This window comes from Lepeophtheirus salmonis, chromosome 5, assembly GCF_016086655.4.
Source record: "Lepeophtheirus salmonis chromosome 5, UVic_Lsal_1.4, whole genome shotgun sequence".
Lineage (NCBI taxonomy): Eukaryota > Metazoa > Arthropoda > Copepoda > Siphonostomatoida > Caligidae > Lepeophtheirus > Lepeophtheirus salmonis.
Window position 1 is genome coordinate 12,180,283 of NC_052135.2, and position 16,616 is coordinate 12,196,898.

General features: G+C 30.7%; 1 protein-coding gene across 5 annotated transcripts in view; it reads left to right on the top strand.

The window, feature by feature from the left end:
- Nucleotides 1-4,357: 4,357 nt before the first annotated feature.
- Nucleotides 4,358-16,616, top strand: part of LOC121118926 (uncharacterized) — a 363,098-nt gene continuing 350,839 nt past the window's right edge. For 3 of the 5 annotated variants that reach the window (XM_071888267.1, XM_071888265.1, XM_071888268.1), the window contains exon 1: nt 4,445-4,674. The gene's annotated coding sequence lies outside the window, so the exon portion shown is untranslated. Of the gene's footprint in view, nt 4,675-16,616 lie in introns of all 5 variants that reach the window. The other 2 variants (XM_071888266.1, XM_071888269.1) reach the window with 1 other exon arrangement.

Genomic DNA, 16,616 nt, shown 5'->3' on the forward strand with positions numbered 1-16,616 from the left:
TAAATTTCTTGACCAATACCTATGTTTTCGGGGTAGACTATTATATCCAGTCAAGGGTAATATGGCTAAAAACACCTTCAGCTCCTTGATTTCTACTTTTACATCAGCCCAATTCTTTTTTAAGGAGTATTTACTCATTTAAATTTGAATATATATAAGGATATCATCTCCAAAAAATATTTCAAATAATTTTACCAGAGATAATGACGAGTACTTGGAAAAATTGCCTTCAGGGAACAAACCAGATCCTCCAGTGTTGTTCTTATACAATTTATTGTCGCTTCCCTCTAATATTTGTAAATGAAGGAGATTGGATATCCCTATGTCCTTGAGGATCATATAAAGTATTTCTATTACGAGGACGCCATTCAGCAGGTGCATGTAGTTGCTGAGCCGACAAATTGTCGGCTCTAAGGATCCCATCAAGGTTCTCATCTCACGAATCCTCATCCGTTAAATCCCGAACATCAGGTCGTTCAATAAATACGTCATTTTCCCCCTCATCCTCAAATAATAGATCAAGAACTTCGTTCATACATAGTTTCCTTTTCAAAAAATATAAATTAGCATTTTATTCATGTATTCTACTAGTGATCCGAAACGGGACCACCAGATTGAAACTCATTTTGAACTTTGAAAAAACTATTGCAAAGGCTTAAAAAATACATCAATCGAATAATAGTTACCTAACAAGATAATATTATAGCCAATATGCAATATAAATAATAATACAAATGAAATATAGCTTACTTTCTACAATTCGCCATCTTCGAAATAATTTTGAAAAATATAATTTTCATAAACACCTTGAAACTCTCATATGTTATTATGAAATGACGCTAGAATTTTTTTTTATAAAGTACAGGAAATGAATTAATCTAGGTATTTAACGAGTTAATGATCCATATATTTATAAGACTTTGATTCTAAACATCTCTTGATTTTATAATATTTTAGGATCTTAAGTTTTTTTTTTTCGCTGGCCTTCCCGTTCGGGAATTTGGATTTGGAGAGTGAGACACCTTTTTGATAGCAACTCAACAAAAAGTTATATAAGGTACGGATTGTACTTGGGGTTCACAACTCGAAATGTTCCCCATTTTATGAGAAAACTATTAATTGGTGTATTCTCATTCGAAGGCTATAATCATCATGGATATTATTTGGATCAAGAAGTCCTCTTTTTTTCTGGTTTCATATTTCATCTAAATCTTAATTTAAATATAATTACAAATTTTTCTTCCACGATTGCTATTTTTAATGTAGCAGGTTCTCATCTGTATAGAAATAATTCATTTTCTCGCGCCGAAATCATACAACAGGCAACTAATATTAACAAGAGACTTAATTCAGTGTTACCATATACATCGCCCCGCCTTCCTCTTGCGCTGTTTCTTTACTTACTAACATTTCAACTCTAATTATGATGTATTTTTTGTGATTTTCCTTTTTAAAAAAGGATCTCACATTATTTTGAGATCCTCTCCTCTTAAAAAAAATAGTTAATTTTCGGTAATTAAAGATAATACATTATTTTTTTCTTTTTTTGGAAATTAAGTGTCAGAATATTTTTTTCTTCTTTATTAGAATATTTATGAAAGAAAAGGGTGAATGAGTGAAAGATAATTATCTATTGTGATGCGTGAGATAATTAGAAAAACATCATAACTTTGCACTCATTATTATTATTAGACTAGTTTCAAGCCTCCCCTTCAACTTCTTAAATGGTTAAATGTGAAATTTTTGACAAAATAATTCAAGCCTAGACTATTAGCACTCATTATATTTTTTCTTTGAAACAGTCGTTGTTTCATGACAAATTGAATAAAATGTTATTGTATATCTTGCCAGAAAATCAACATGGAATACAGATTGGATTGAGATACTAAAGTTATTATATAAGATATTAAAAAATAAGGGTCTCTTTAATATAAACTACAGCTTAATTGATGAAGGTATTATGGTATTAAACAATCAAAATTTGATATTTGTTGTCCCTTTCTAATGAGGATCAAGGCCCTTACTTGGCAATCCTATGCATATTTGTATAATTCTATTTTTGTACTTTACGTAAGATAAATAGATTTGACAATAGATAAAAATTGAATACATAAAATAAAGTTTTAAATATAGTTAATTATTTATTCATAACATAAATAAATGAAAACAACTACTGGGAGTCCGCATGGGGTAAGTTGGAGGGGCATTATAATTACGTAGTAATATGATGACATTTCTTTAAAGGAATTGTACTATCTGTATCAAAGGAATTATTTCTGATAAATATCTTCATAACAGTCTCATTTAAATGTTTAATCCTTTATTGTTATAAAATACTAAATTAGTAAAAAAAAAAAAAATAGACTGGAAAGAAAAAGTTTGGTAAAAAATGAAATTTCTCTTATTTTTCTAACTAATTTATCATCAAGTAACAAAGTAATTAGGCTATTCCTAATTTTCAATAAATTTTTTTACATCATACATATTTTTTACCCAATATTTCATAGGCCTATTTCAGTCAATTATAGATTTTGTGTTCAAATTTATGAAATAAGTTGAGATACTTCAGAATATTTACAATAAATCAAAACCTTCATTAGATTAATAAAACTTGATTTAGCTCTGATATTACTCCTTTCAAATAAAATCTATCAATTTCTGATTATTTCATCGTGACAATGATTTTTTGTTACTTTAATTGTAAGTGCAATTTTGTGAGCCTTTACAAAGATTAATTAGTATAAATAATTGACCCGGTTGTGGCCTTATCGGTCTAGCGGCTCCAGTTCTTGAACCACTACAATCGGAACCGACAAATTCGAATCGAGACCGAAACCAAGACCGCAATATATTGCTTATCGGTTTCGGTGATTGTGCTTTTGTTCCTGTATAGAATATTAAAAGAAAATACAATAAATATTATAAAAAATAAATTAGATTTATTTATTAAGTCAATTTTCTCTGGTTTTTTTTTGTTCTGTGCAATTGCAACGTTTTCCAATTATTTTTTTACGTCGCAAGGGTTATACATTTGTATTTGAATTCCAAATAGCTAAGACCTTCTTATGGATCTGGAAAAGTGGTTTTAGGCATAAGACAGTGCAAATAATAGAGGGAAAGGGTGGGGTAGATCCAGATCCTCTATTAAGCTTGAGAGGGCCCTATAATAATTCTTAAGCCAGGGTTTCCCAAGCTTTACTATGCCAAGGCCCCCTATACTAATAAATTTTTAGCTGGGCCCCCTTTATACGAAACATATGTACTATGTATGTGTAGACTGAAAGGAATCCTCAATTCTCCATCTTCCTACCCAAATCCTATATTTTGGAAAAAAAATCAAAACCCATGGCTATTCTCAAAAAATTAAATTTTTGAAAAAGTTTCCCAAAATCAACCACTTTTCACAAATAAATTTCAAAAATTAAATATGTAATAAACATTTTTTTAGGGGGGGGAGAGAGTCTTGGTTTTTCGATTTTAAAAAAAAATTAAATTTAAAAAATAAAAAATTCAAATTCAATATCATATTTAAAATTTTTTAAATTCTACAACTCTTCACAAAAATGTTAATTTTTTGGATTTTTTTGCAAAAACAATCTATAACTTTCTAATTTCAAAAAAAGAAAAAATCAAATATTAAATTTTTTGAAGAAATATTTCCAAAATCCACAATTATTCAGAAAAAAATTAATTTTTTTTGAAAAAAAATTCTTAACCCATATTTATTCTATAAAAATTAAATTTTGAAGAAAATTTTCCCAAAATCAATAGCTTTTCACAAAAAATTAAACTTTTTGTAGAAAAATTTTCAAAATCCGCAGCTGTTCACAAAAATTTCAAAAATCTCCAGCTGTTTTCAAAAATTAAATTTCTTAAATCAAATTTTTTGAAAAAAAAATTCTCATGTTAAATTTTTTAGAGAAAAATTTACAAAATACATAGACATTCACAGAAATGATAATTTTTGAAGAAAAATCAGACAAATTAAATTAAATTTCAAATATTAAATTTTCTAGTAAAAAGCAAAAATTCCTTAATTTGTGGGAGGTAAAAAATAGTTTAGTACCAATAATAAATAAAAATTGGAATCGCAAATTAAACATACTTCTTCGCATGTCAATGCCAATTCTAGAAAAAAAAAATCCGATTCCGATTAATCGTTCTATCACTACCAAACTGAGCCTCTATGAAAAAGAACTGATACTGAATTTAAAATAAATTATATCTCCCTTTTGTGTTGACGGATAACATATTTACTAAGTATTATATTTTGGTTGTGAATATAGTAAACATTCCGATTTAACAAACAACCACACACACACACTCCATACTTCTCTTGTAAGTGTGTGTGTGTACTAGTAGTAGAACGTCTATAGCGTGTACAGGAAAAAAGTGTAAAAAAAAATATACAAAAAAATATAGAAAAAAAAAAGAAAAAAGAAGTCAGTCGAAGCGCTGCCTTGTGATTGTGTGGTTACACCGTTTGTGCTCGTGTCTTGTCTTGTCTTCTTATGTATATAAATTAATTAATATTATTATCTATGTAATTTTTTTGATTTTACCATCAACTTAAGATAATTTATCATATCCTATTGAATTTATCCATCGCTCTGTGATCCTTCAATTAGTGTTTGCTCTTACTCACAAAAAATCATCAATTCATTTAAAAAATCGGTAAGATGTTACTTAATTAATACTGATTTATTTTTGAAACGATGTATATATCTGTACGCAGAGTTCATTGTAGGGCATTTAAGCAGCATATATATCAGAGATGAGATTTATCCGTTATATTAATATAACAATATGAAAGAATAATATGATGACTTAACTTAAGAGTACTGTCAATATCTCCATACATAATTCGTCTCTAAATTCTTCGGTAAAAAATCCGTTATCTTGAATAGAATAATATATTTCATATTTGTAATACTAATACATAATAATCTGTTATTACATATATTCATTAATGTAAATAAATATTATGTATTTCAACACCATTAAAAACATATTTGAACCATGAAGTAATTATCATTTTGTTTGGGAATGTCAATGTAAGTAGATATCAGTATAATTCATCTTTATTTCATGACAGTAGTAGCAAGGCATGTTGAAGTAAAAAAAATATAAATAAAACGTAGTTTCATAGAAGTCTTCTTCTTCTATCCCACGATAAGAACTTCTTAAAGATGATTATTTCTGCTGTACCTAATTCTTAATCTTCTTCATTTTTACCTTGTGTTTTTACGAATTTGGTTTTGAAGCATTATTCAGTAGTGTCTTATAAGTTGTAATACGTGGAGGTTATTCTATGATTAGTTTGTTTTGAATTAGTTTTCTTCCATTTCTAGATCTGTTCTTACGTAGTATTATCTATTTTATTATAATATCCCATTGCTGCTTTCGTTTACCGACTCTATCAATCCTCATTTTCCTCACTGTTGGTACGACTGGAAGAAGTTTAACTCGCTTATGCCCGTATTGACACTCTTTGTCGAGAAATTTTTATTCTAACACAACTTATTTCTTCGAGTTATATTCTACTTATACAAGTGAAGTTTAAACCATGACACAATTTCAATAGTTTGTCTAATTGTGCAAATACTTTGAAGGTCTAACCGCAATTGCTTTAATCCTATTTTTTGTATGGCTTAACTAATATATGAAAATTCTTCACAATTATGTACAAAAACATACTTACATACTTTGTTATGAAATTAGCTTATTGTATACATGGTTATACCCGGTCCAGGTTCAACGGCTCTATTAGTTCAGCATTTATCCTTTTTGAGGGGACAACCAATTTTGTATGAATATTTGAGACTAAGATTTTTTAATGACTTTTTTTTATATGACATCTCAGAACTTATTGAAATTAGTTTTGCGGGTTCTAACGATTCATGAGCTGCAACTGTCAGACGGATAAGTACAACCTTGCTTCTATATTGATGTTAATAATTTGTTGGTTATCAGTTGTATTGTGTGAGTCCTCGTTTATTTGGTACATTCAATGTCGGTCCTTCGGACTGGCAGTACTAGAACTGATATAAAAAAATAAAGTTGATTGATGTCATCAAGGACCGAACTTAATAAAGCTTTAGAACTAATATGAGGGACTAAGGATACAATATGTGTTATTTTTAATGGAAGGTTGCTTGTGAGTTTGGATAAAAACGGGTTCTACCTATGCCTACATACATAATAGATAAAGTACATTCAGCAAAAGGAAATGACATTTTTTGAAGACAAAAGTTAGTTCACCAAAACAATGGAAAATATAGTTAGTTCTTTATTAATCCTTCCAGATCTTGTATGGAATCATAGACGTACCGGACGTCAGGAACTTCACGTGACCTCACTGGCGTCGGTCTCATTTTCAAAAGGTGTAAAAAGGAAGGAAGACAAAAAGATAGTCCTTGATGTCTGTTGGTTGCATAATTTAGTATTGCCAGAAAGATGTGTAAAAGGGAATAACATTTTTGTTTTTGATTTTATCAACAATAGAACTGATTCATATTTAACTGAGTTGTTCTTTTTGTAATTTGAACACATGCACTCACGCTCATATACTGGTGTTATTAAAAACAAGTATTTGATCACCCGGTATTTGTATTGCTGGTCTTAAATGGTCGTCGGGCTTAAAATAGCCTGTGATGTCCCTAATGTCAGAGCTCCGGTACGTTTATGTATGGAATCATCCTATACTTCCATAAAAACTGAAGAGTTCTATTAGTAAAAAATATAATCAAATGTAAATACAGTGATTACTACTTCTATTGGAATGTTTTGGTCAACTAGGACGGCCTCAATTTCTTCTTCAAATCATCACAAGGTTTTGTATCTCTATAAGTGTAACCTTATTTGAGAGGATAGATTGATAATAATATTATTCATGTTTGCATAATCATAATGGCCTTATGCAATATTTAGATACATATTAGTGTTGGTTTGGAGATCCTAGACCGGTCTGAGGTCCTTATATATTTTGTTGGGCAGAATTAGTTCGGTCCAACAAAAAGCTCGATCTGGAGCGGTCTCATATAAAAATTCGGTCTAGATCGGCCCCGAAAAAATTGGTCTAGACCGATTTTACAGATAAATTGTTTATAACATAATCTCATATGTTTTTCAAGCACAATTACGTTATACAATTTTAAACAAAGATAGCTCGGATTAATTTTGATCCCGCCGTCTCTTATATCTATACAGTATTTGTTCCAGAACTTATCGTGTACTTTTGAGATTTTGTTGAAAAAAATGAATGACAGTTGATCTAAAAAAAAAAAAAAAGTCTCTCATAATACATGAAACCGAAAAAAATTGGTCAATAAAGGGAGACCTAAAAAAATTGGTCCGCGGTCTGGACCGAAAAATCGTTCCAAATCGGTCTAGAAAAAATAACTTAAGACATAACTGAAAAAAAAAAAAAAAAAATCAATGCCGGACCGAGTCTCAACACTAGTACATATTCACTTTCAACATTTATGTACTTTCATAGCAATAGTAAGTAATATATTTAGCAAATTTGAGGAGAGGGTTTTCAAAAGAGAACCTAGGCGGCACATAGTACATATACTTAAGTATATACAATATACATAAGTATATTTATGAAGGATCTTTAAAACAGATAAAAAAATTTCTTTTTAAAACAAAGTATATAGGTATAAATGTATATAAAAGTTTTACAATTGTGTGTGAGAACTCTAATTATCTCCTTCCGGTTTTTGGTTTATTTTTTTTTCCTTGCTCTTAGAACAGGGCTTTTTTTTTTTTTTTTTTGGTTTAGATAGAATATAAATAATACTTATGTAGTGTAGTATTTCAAATTTATTTTAACATTGAAGTTGACATTATTCACCTTAAAACCCAGTCATTCTATTATGAATATAATAATCCTATTTGGAGGAGAGACATTTCTTGTAAAAATATGAAAAAAAGATTTTTAATTAGTGGGTATTTTTATTCGTAAGAACAGACGTGTATTGCATTTCGAAATGTTTAAAGTGAATTTCCACTCCTTTATTTTATTTCTCTTAACACATTGACATATTACGAGTACATACCTACGTATATATTTGCAGTACATTGAACATACAAAATTGAATTACAAAACGAACGATTCCTATCCACTGTAAATCGAAACCTTTAATTCGTACGCTAGGGGCGTCCACTGGATAATATATAGGGAAAGGCTTGTTTTTGGGAGTTTAAAAAAACACAAAAAATCCATGAATTAGACTTTTTAGAAAGGAATGTCAAGAATCAAAAGCATTTCACAAAAAATTTTTTAGAAAAAAGTTTCAAAAATTCAATTTCAAATATTATTTTTTTGCAAAAAAATTTCAAAAATCCATATCTATTCTCAAAAAATTAAACAGCCCCTCCAGCCCATCCCCTGTGAACGCCTCTGTACACACATATCCTCTTTTACATAAATTTAATACATACTAAATATAAATACTGAAATTAATTCTTAATTCAATTGCTGTTGTGGTATGTGAATCTTTTTTTTTATTGCCTCTTTTTTCTGACAAGAGCCTCATAGCATTCATCGTACATCTTATAAAATTAATGCTTGGCTATAAGGTTTCATCATTTTTTCTTGAAACAAAATGTAATATGTGCTTTCAATTCCATAATATTTGTATTGAGTTGTTTTGATAGTAGATTGATAGTTATTATTGCTTAGGCTTGTGTTGGTCCTTAATATGGGCCATAAATCACATCCCGTTCTATTATTAGTCCTTGAAAACGTATATATATAATTAAATATGGGATGCGTGTAAAGAAAAAACTAAGTAAAACCATTAGAAAAGGAAAACAAACCGGTTGGTGAGTGTGTTCTTTCTTCTTCTTTGATCATTATTTAATCAGGCGTGTGTGTGTTATCATCTCTCTCTAAAAGAAGAATTATCGTCTATATTTGGTGTAAATTGTTTTAAAATGTATAAAAAAAATGAATTTAAGTATAACTAAAATATTTCCTCTGCAATAATGCTATTTAAAATTTGAAAGTTCGGCTCTGTATGGCAGTAATTCATTTTCTCCCCCATAAATCATAAATATGCAGCTGATATTAACAATGGTCTTAATTCAGTCGTGTAAAATCACGTCAACTGTTTTGTGCCCTGCTATATGATATACATATACTTGTATATTCTTTGAAAATGAAGAAAAAATGGAAAAATGAATTTTTTTTATATACTATTATAGCATAAATACCCCTACAACCGCTGACGTAATCTCAAGTCGATAAAAACCTCCACAATAAAAAGTTCGTCGCTCTAGCAATATATTCGCAATGCTCTGAGTATACTGGGTGGCCCATTGAAATCTGAATACTTACAAATTCAATAATTAATGAGGGTTGAGTAGTTGAAATTAATTCTTATTTCGAGTTATTAAAGCATAAACAATTAGTACAAGACAGAACAAATTTAAGCTCTCTATCTTGCGTACAAGTCGAGAAAATGACACTTGAATACGATCGACGAACTCCATGCAGTTTGGCGTCTCCAAGACCACCCTCTACGTCTTCAGCAAGTCTGAAACGTTCGAAAAGAAGAAGGACTCTGTCAAAAAGGCCAAACTGAACATGTAGGAGTTAAAGAAAATAGACAAGGTCAATCCCTTGTTCATGAGGGGCCATGCAAGAGATCTCGGGATTTCACACCAGACTCCAGAGAGCTATGAAAAAACTCGGTGGAATGAGCCCTGTGAGAGTGGAGAGATCACTTTTGACACCAGCAATGAAAAAAACTCATTTCCTCTTTTGCAGACTCTTTTTGAGTTCTTTTGACACTTTTTGCCTTACCCAGAGACCTGATGCCAACCCCCTCGATTACACTTTTTGGGTGCAAGTCGAGGGGTTTGCCTACATTGTCCTTCTTCATCGAAACACCAAGGCCCTCAATGCCACTGTCAGCCAGTACTGGGACGCCATGACAGAGGACTACATCTGCAGTGGGGGTCAGACCGTCCATCTCCCCCTGGTAGCCACCATTGCCGCCAAGAGTAGCTAAACTAAGGAATATGAGAGCTCAGACACACATCTATATTGTTAATTTTGTTGAAATTCTATTGTTAATTAATAAATTATATCTTGTTGAAGTTTAAAATTCCAAGTGTTCAGATTTGTATGGGCCCCTCCGTACTTATCCAAAAGACATACTCCTTATTGCAAGGCAAGGTTCTAAATCTAATCAATATTAATTAATAACTTATATATAATATGCGGCTTCTCTTCATAATTTACTATACATAATTATCTAGAGGATATGTTAAGTATTTAGTACTTTTCTACCCATGTAATTGTACATTTATAATTATAATGTTTGCGGGATTTAATAGCGAATGAAATTAAAATGATAATTTTAGCCATTATCAGAAGGTAAGGAAAGAAACACAAAAACCAGCAACCTACTTTTGGATGCATATGTATGTAGTTCAATTTTATTGTATATATACAATATCTTTATTTTATTACTACTCTTATGTTAAATAAAATCTAAATGACTGATCTTTAATATATATATAGGGTAATTAAGGCATACAATTATATGAATGATATTTGTTCAACAAATGATGTAGCGTAGTTATACACACATCTAATTCACATCATAGAATTTCTATATTAAACAAATTAACATTAACTGTACCGATTACGAGGGTTGTTTGAAAAGTCCGTGCAAAGTCCAAGAGATGGCACTACTGGGACGTATCGAGGTTATGTTTAGTTAGTAGCCTCTCTTGGAAGAACACACACCAACTTTCAGTCAGATCGGTCTATTTCTTTCTGTTTGGGATTCGTTTGAATCAAAGAATCGGCCAGAAAGATTATGGGAACTGTCGTTTGGATTCACAAGTAATAGTCCTCATAGACTATCTGGAAAACGGCAAAACTATTACAGGTGCATATTATTCATAGTTATTGTACCGCTTGAAATTTAATTTTGCCCACGATTGACCCACAAAAATGTATTTTTCCATCACGACAATGCACCAGCTCACACCTCTACAGTTGTTGTCGGTAAATTAATGGAAATAGGGTTCCAACTAGTGCCCACAGTACTAGCAATCTCATGCACTTGCACTCTTCTGTCATCCATCAATTAATGGAAATAGGGTTCCAACTCGAGATGCACACAGTACTAGCAATCTCACGCACCTTCACTCTTCTGTCATCCATCACCATATAATGGATTTTATCAATGATTTCTGGAGCAACTGGCCGTCCAGAACGTTCAGCGTCTCCCTGCGCCCACTCTGTAAAATTGGAAACGACTTATAATCTGTGGTAATTGAAGGTGCTGAGCCCCCATAATGTGTTTCAAGCGTCTTTCTAGTCTCCTGAGGAGTTTTGCATTTCATAAAGTTATTTTTAATCAACACAAAAAATTCTTTTTCATCCATTTTTTTAAATAACTCCACTTCCTCGATTCAAACGAATGCCAAACAGAAATAAATTGACCGATCTGGCTGAAAGTTGGTGTCTATTCTTCCAAAAGATCCTACAAACTGAACATAACCTCGATACGCGCCAGTAGTGTGATCTCTTGGACTTTGCAAGGACTTTTCAAACGACCCTCATATTTTTATATAAATTTTTAATATGTATAGTATACATATATATTTAGATTTAAAGCAACGAAAGAAATATCCATTTGAGAAGTGTACCATACGGTACACAACGCAGTCAAAAGAATAATAAAAAAATCCTTTTAAGACAAAATATTCATTAAAGGCTTGGGAAAATTAGATAATATATGAATACATACAAATATTTGCATGGAGATTTTATGTACAAAGAAGAAATCTCATCCTTCGTTCATTAAGTATACATCCAAGTTCATCATAATTAATTATATTAATATTGTTATTTATTTATTATCAATATGTACCAGGAATGTACGATTTGATTATTATTTTTTTTTTTTTTTTTTTTGAGAAACTGTTGAACATAAATTTGTAATATCATGATGTAAAAAAGTATCTTCCTTGTTTTTAATGATTAAAAGGTCTCAAGTTAAAGGATTGTATTTAAAGGACTTATTTACCCATTGAAAAATATTTTTTACTGTTGAACATACATATTTTCTAATATATCTACATAATATTTAAATTAATACAAACTCTGTAGAAGAAGAGATATCTAAAAGTGTTAAGGGTTCGGTTTGAAAGTCTTAGAGCGTGTCAGTTATGTAAAGGAGTTTGGTCTGGATCGGCCTCATAGAAAAATGAGGATTTTGACCGATTTTTTAGATTTTTTATAATATCTGTTTACCTTATATGTGTTTCCAAATCATGAATATCAGTAAACTGACGTCCAGTGATGGGAATGGGGTGCATTTTTTTAGCTCGCTTTTTTTTTTTTTTAAATTGGCAACCATTTGAGTGATTTTTCTTTTCCTAAGTAGTCATCATTATTATTTAACTCCTGAGGGGTGAACTGCCTTTTCTACTAAATTTTAGCTGGTATATACGAAACGAGATTGAATATTTGTGTCTGCACAAAAAATATGGAGATTAAACCTGACGATTTTTCGAAGGAAGAGTTAGTTATATGTAGAAGTCCTTGTTGGACTCAGAGTAGAATTGAGGATTGACATAGGAGTAATTCTTTCTAATGTCCTTATTTATTTCCTTCTCCTTTTCCCATCGTTACACCTACTTGTAGCTGATCTAATGAAACGTCATGACTATTGATGTGTCGGTTCTTATTTATTCGGTCCAGTCCAGTCTTTGGAAATTTTCATAAAAATATCGATGGTTTATTAAGACAAATAAGATATTTCAAATATGTATTAAGATTCTTGCACATATCATTATAATTCAATATTATATTGTTAATTAGTTATATAACTTCTTCTGATATATAACGGAATAATTAAAAAAAAGGAAAAACACCCTCATTGACCTCACAAGGGATCTATTTTACCTTCTGTAAGGACCAACAAATGGGACTGAACTGGATGGGACCGGAATAGACTGGACCGCGTTCCTAAATAAGGACCGACACAACACTAGTCATGACAGCTAACTGCTCTTCTCCAAAACATTCTTCAAATGTTCAGGGTTACCATGTTGATTTTCGGCTTCAACATTTTGCTAACATAACCAAAATGCTACCGATTAGCAACACTAATGATGTCATTTGAAGTAAGTTTTTTTCTATAGTAGAAACCGCTATAGCAGTATATCAAGTGACCAACTAAATCTGTCTGCTATTAAAGAGTCTTATTAAACAAATCATACATTCCATTATCGCTAAGGTAATCACAATTTTGTTATTTGAGATGCCCTCACTGTACCTCCGTTGACTACGGCCCTGATTATAACTGGCCGAATATCATATAAACGTATTAAGTGATGACATCTTCGCCGGGTTCTACTGTATAACTGGGATGGAATGAAAATTGGTCCACGATTTAAAAACGATTAAATTTTGGTCCACGGTCTGAAACTGCCTTCTCGGCCAAAATATCAACCCAAATCGGCCTAGAAAAAATCACTCATGACCGAATAGAAAAAAGAATCTATCTCCGACACAATCTCAACAAATGATGGGAAGATTAATCGGGATCGGAGACTCGGGTGTTTTTTTCTGGAATCGGCAACGGACAAATAATTTTTAATTAGCGATTCCGATTCTTATTTATAATTATCTATTACTTGTATTTAACTAGTTATAACTTTTCTAAGCTATGAAAAAAAAAAAAAAAAAAAAATAGCTCCCCCCTAAAAAAAACCATAAATTTTTGCTCTTTACTAAAAAATTTAATGTTTGAATTTTTTTTATTTTAAATTTAATATTAAAAATCAAATTTTTTTCCAAAAATTAAATTTTTAATTTTTTTCTCATAAATTAAATTGTTTGAGAAATGGTGAGTATTTTTTTTCCCCAAAATTTTTATTTTTTTGAGATTTTTTTCAAAAAATACGAAAAAAATGCCCCCCCTCCCCTATAATAAAATTCTGTGGACGCTCCTGACAGCAAAATGTTATTTTTCGACTATTTCTTAAAATATTAAAGAATCAGAATCGGCATTGGGAATTTTTAGGAGTATAACATGGAATCAGCATCAGGATTTTTTTTTTAAAATCGATCCATTAACTATCCTCAATACTTCATTTGGAATTGATGTTGACCTCCTTTAAAGTAAAGGTTCCGAAAATACTCTTATAAAGGTTGTTATTTGTATTCTTTACCCTATAATGTCTGCTAACTCCTAAGAAATATACACAACGAAATGGATAACAATTTCTCACACTCTACCTATTCCATTAATTAACTTTATTCAGCTTCATAAATTACATACGTATTTATTTATTTACCTTTTTGGACTTTCAATGTGTACCTATGATGTTATTTTCCTTCCTCAAATTTTATTATTATTTACTCAAGTGAAAAGCCTTAAATAATGACATATGCTTTTAATAGTATTTCACACTAAAACATGGTGTGAATTCATTCTTAACACATTTCTTTTGGATGATTCAAAGTCCAGTTGTCGAAAAAAATAATAAAAAAACAATAGTTGTAAGTTGTTCTATCAGGATTTCTGTTTTTTTTCCTTCCATCTTTCTTCAAATATGTTTAGTTTGTTGAATACAATGTGCATATAAAGTTTTAAATACCCAAAGTAATCAACTAATAATTAATTATTCTTAAAGATCCATTGTACCTTTTTTTTTTTGTAATAAAAAATACCTTAAATACATAAAATTAAATATGCATCATGGGTATCCGTAGTTATTTAAAGGTGGGGGCATAGTTTTTGGAATTTTTTTGATAAAATAATTCATAAAATTAAATTTTTTTTGAGAAAAAATTTCAAAAATTAAAGTTTTTGACAAAAAAAAAAAATCGAATATTAAAATTTATTTATTAAATTTCTTACAAAAAATATTCAAAATTCCACAGCTGTTCACAAAAAAATGAATTTTTTTAAAACTCTTGCAAGAACACGCATCAACTTTCAGGCAGATCAGTCTACTTCTTTTTGTTTGGCATTCATTTGAATCGATAAATTGACCGAAAAATATTATGGTAATTGTCTTTTGGATTATCGAGGAATAATCCTCATTGACTCTCTGCGAAAGGGTAAAACTATTACACTTGCATATTTTTCAGCGTTATTGTATCGCTTGAAATTTAATTTTGCCCACGATTGACCCACAAAAATGTATTTTTCCATCACGACAATGCACCAGCTCACACCTCTACAGTTGTTGTCGGTAAATTAATGGAAATAAGGTTCCAACTCGAGATACCCATGGCACTAGCACCTGCACTCTTCTGTCCTCCATCACCATATTATGGATTTTATCAATGATTTCTGGAGTAGTAACCAAGATCACTCCACTTCCTCGATTCAAACGAATGCGAAACTTATAGAAATAGAGATAGTGTCATCTATCGGACTTTACAAATACTCTCGTATGGTATTATTAGGAATTATTCCCAAATTAATCAAGGACTAATTCTATTACAACTAAATCAATTTTTTAAAGTCTGATTAGGGGGAAAGAAGTAGGAAAGTTGACAGCTGACAAGAAATTGCAGTGTACATTTTCTTAAAGTTTTTTTTTTTTTGTAAAAAATCACATAATACCGAACCAAAAAATCGGTCTTGGATACAGTCTTAACACTAATGCATACATATGATTTCATGGATCTAGGATCCGATTATTTTTTGCAGTTGATTATTTCAAATATCAACCAAGAGAGAAAGAGAGAGAAAAGTGAATCAAACTATGAATGTTTATATATAATATATATTAAATAAAGGGAGAAAGACCGTCATCTGTTGTAGGAACTAACGTGAAAATAAGCAGTAACTGCAGACGCACACACACACACAATTAAATACATACAATGAAAAAGAAGATCTTGATGTAAAAACCAAGAAACAACAACCACTAGGAACGACGTTACAGGTGCTGTGTATATAATACCTGTAGAGGAGGAAGAAATTTTTTCATGTTGAAAAAATTATACACATTAAAAATATAATGCTCTAAAAGCAAACACACTAAGAATTAAAAATATATACATGTATGACGTAGTTATATATAAAGGAATGATCGTGAAGGGATAAGGAAGATGACTTCACGTAATCTTCAAATGCCTGCTACATCTATGTACTATACATATTTATGTAAATGCCATCTTAATTTTTTGGCTACGCAAATATTTTATGTTGTATCTATTTTAATGCTATTAGTTTTGAACACTGCTCTGTCGTCGTTTTTCAGTGTGGGAGTGAACTTCTTCTTCGTCAAAAGATTCCTTCACATACATACTAGTGTTGAGATTCGGTCCAGCGCCGATTTTATTTCGGTTCGGTCTGAAGTAATTTTTTCTAGACCGATTTTGACTGATTGTTCGGTCCAGACCGAAGTCTAAGACCGTGGACCGATTTTATTCGGTCTCACTTTATGAAAGGATTTTTTTTGGTCTTAATTTGTGGACCGATTTTTTCGGTTTGATGTATAATGAGATACCATTTTTTTTTCTAGATCAATTGTCATTCATTTCTTTCAAAAAATCTCAAAAGTACACGATAAGTTCTAGAACAAATACTGTATACATCTAAGAGACGGAGTGATCAAAT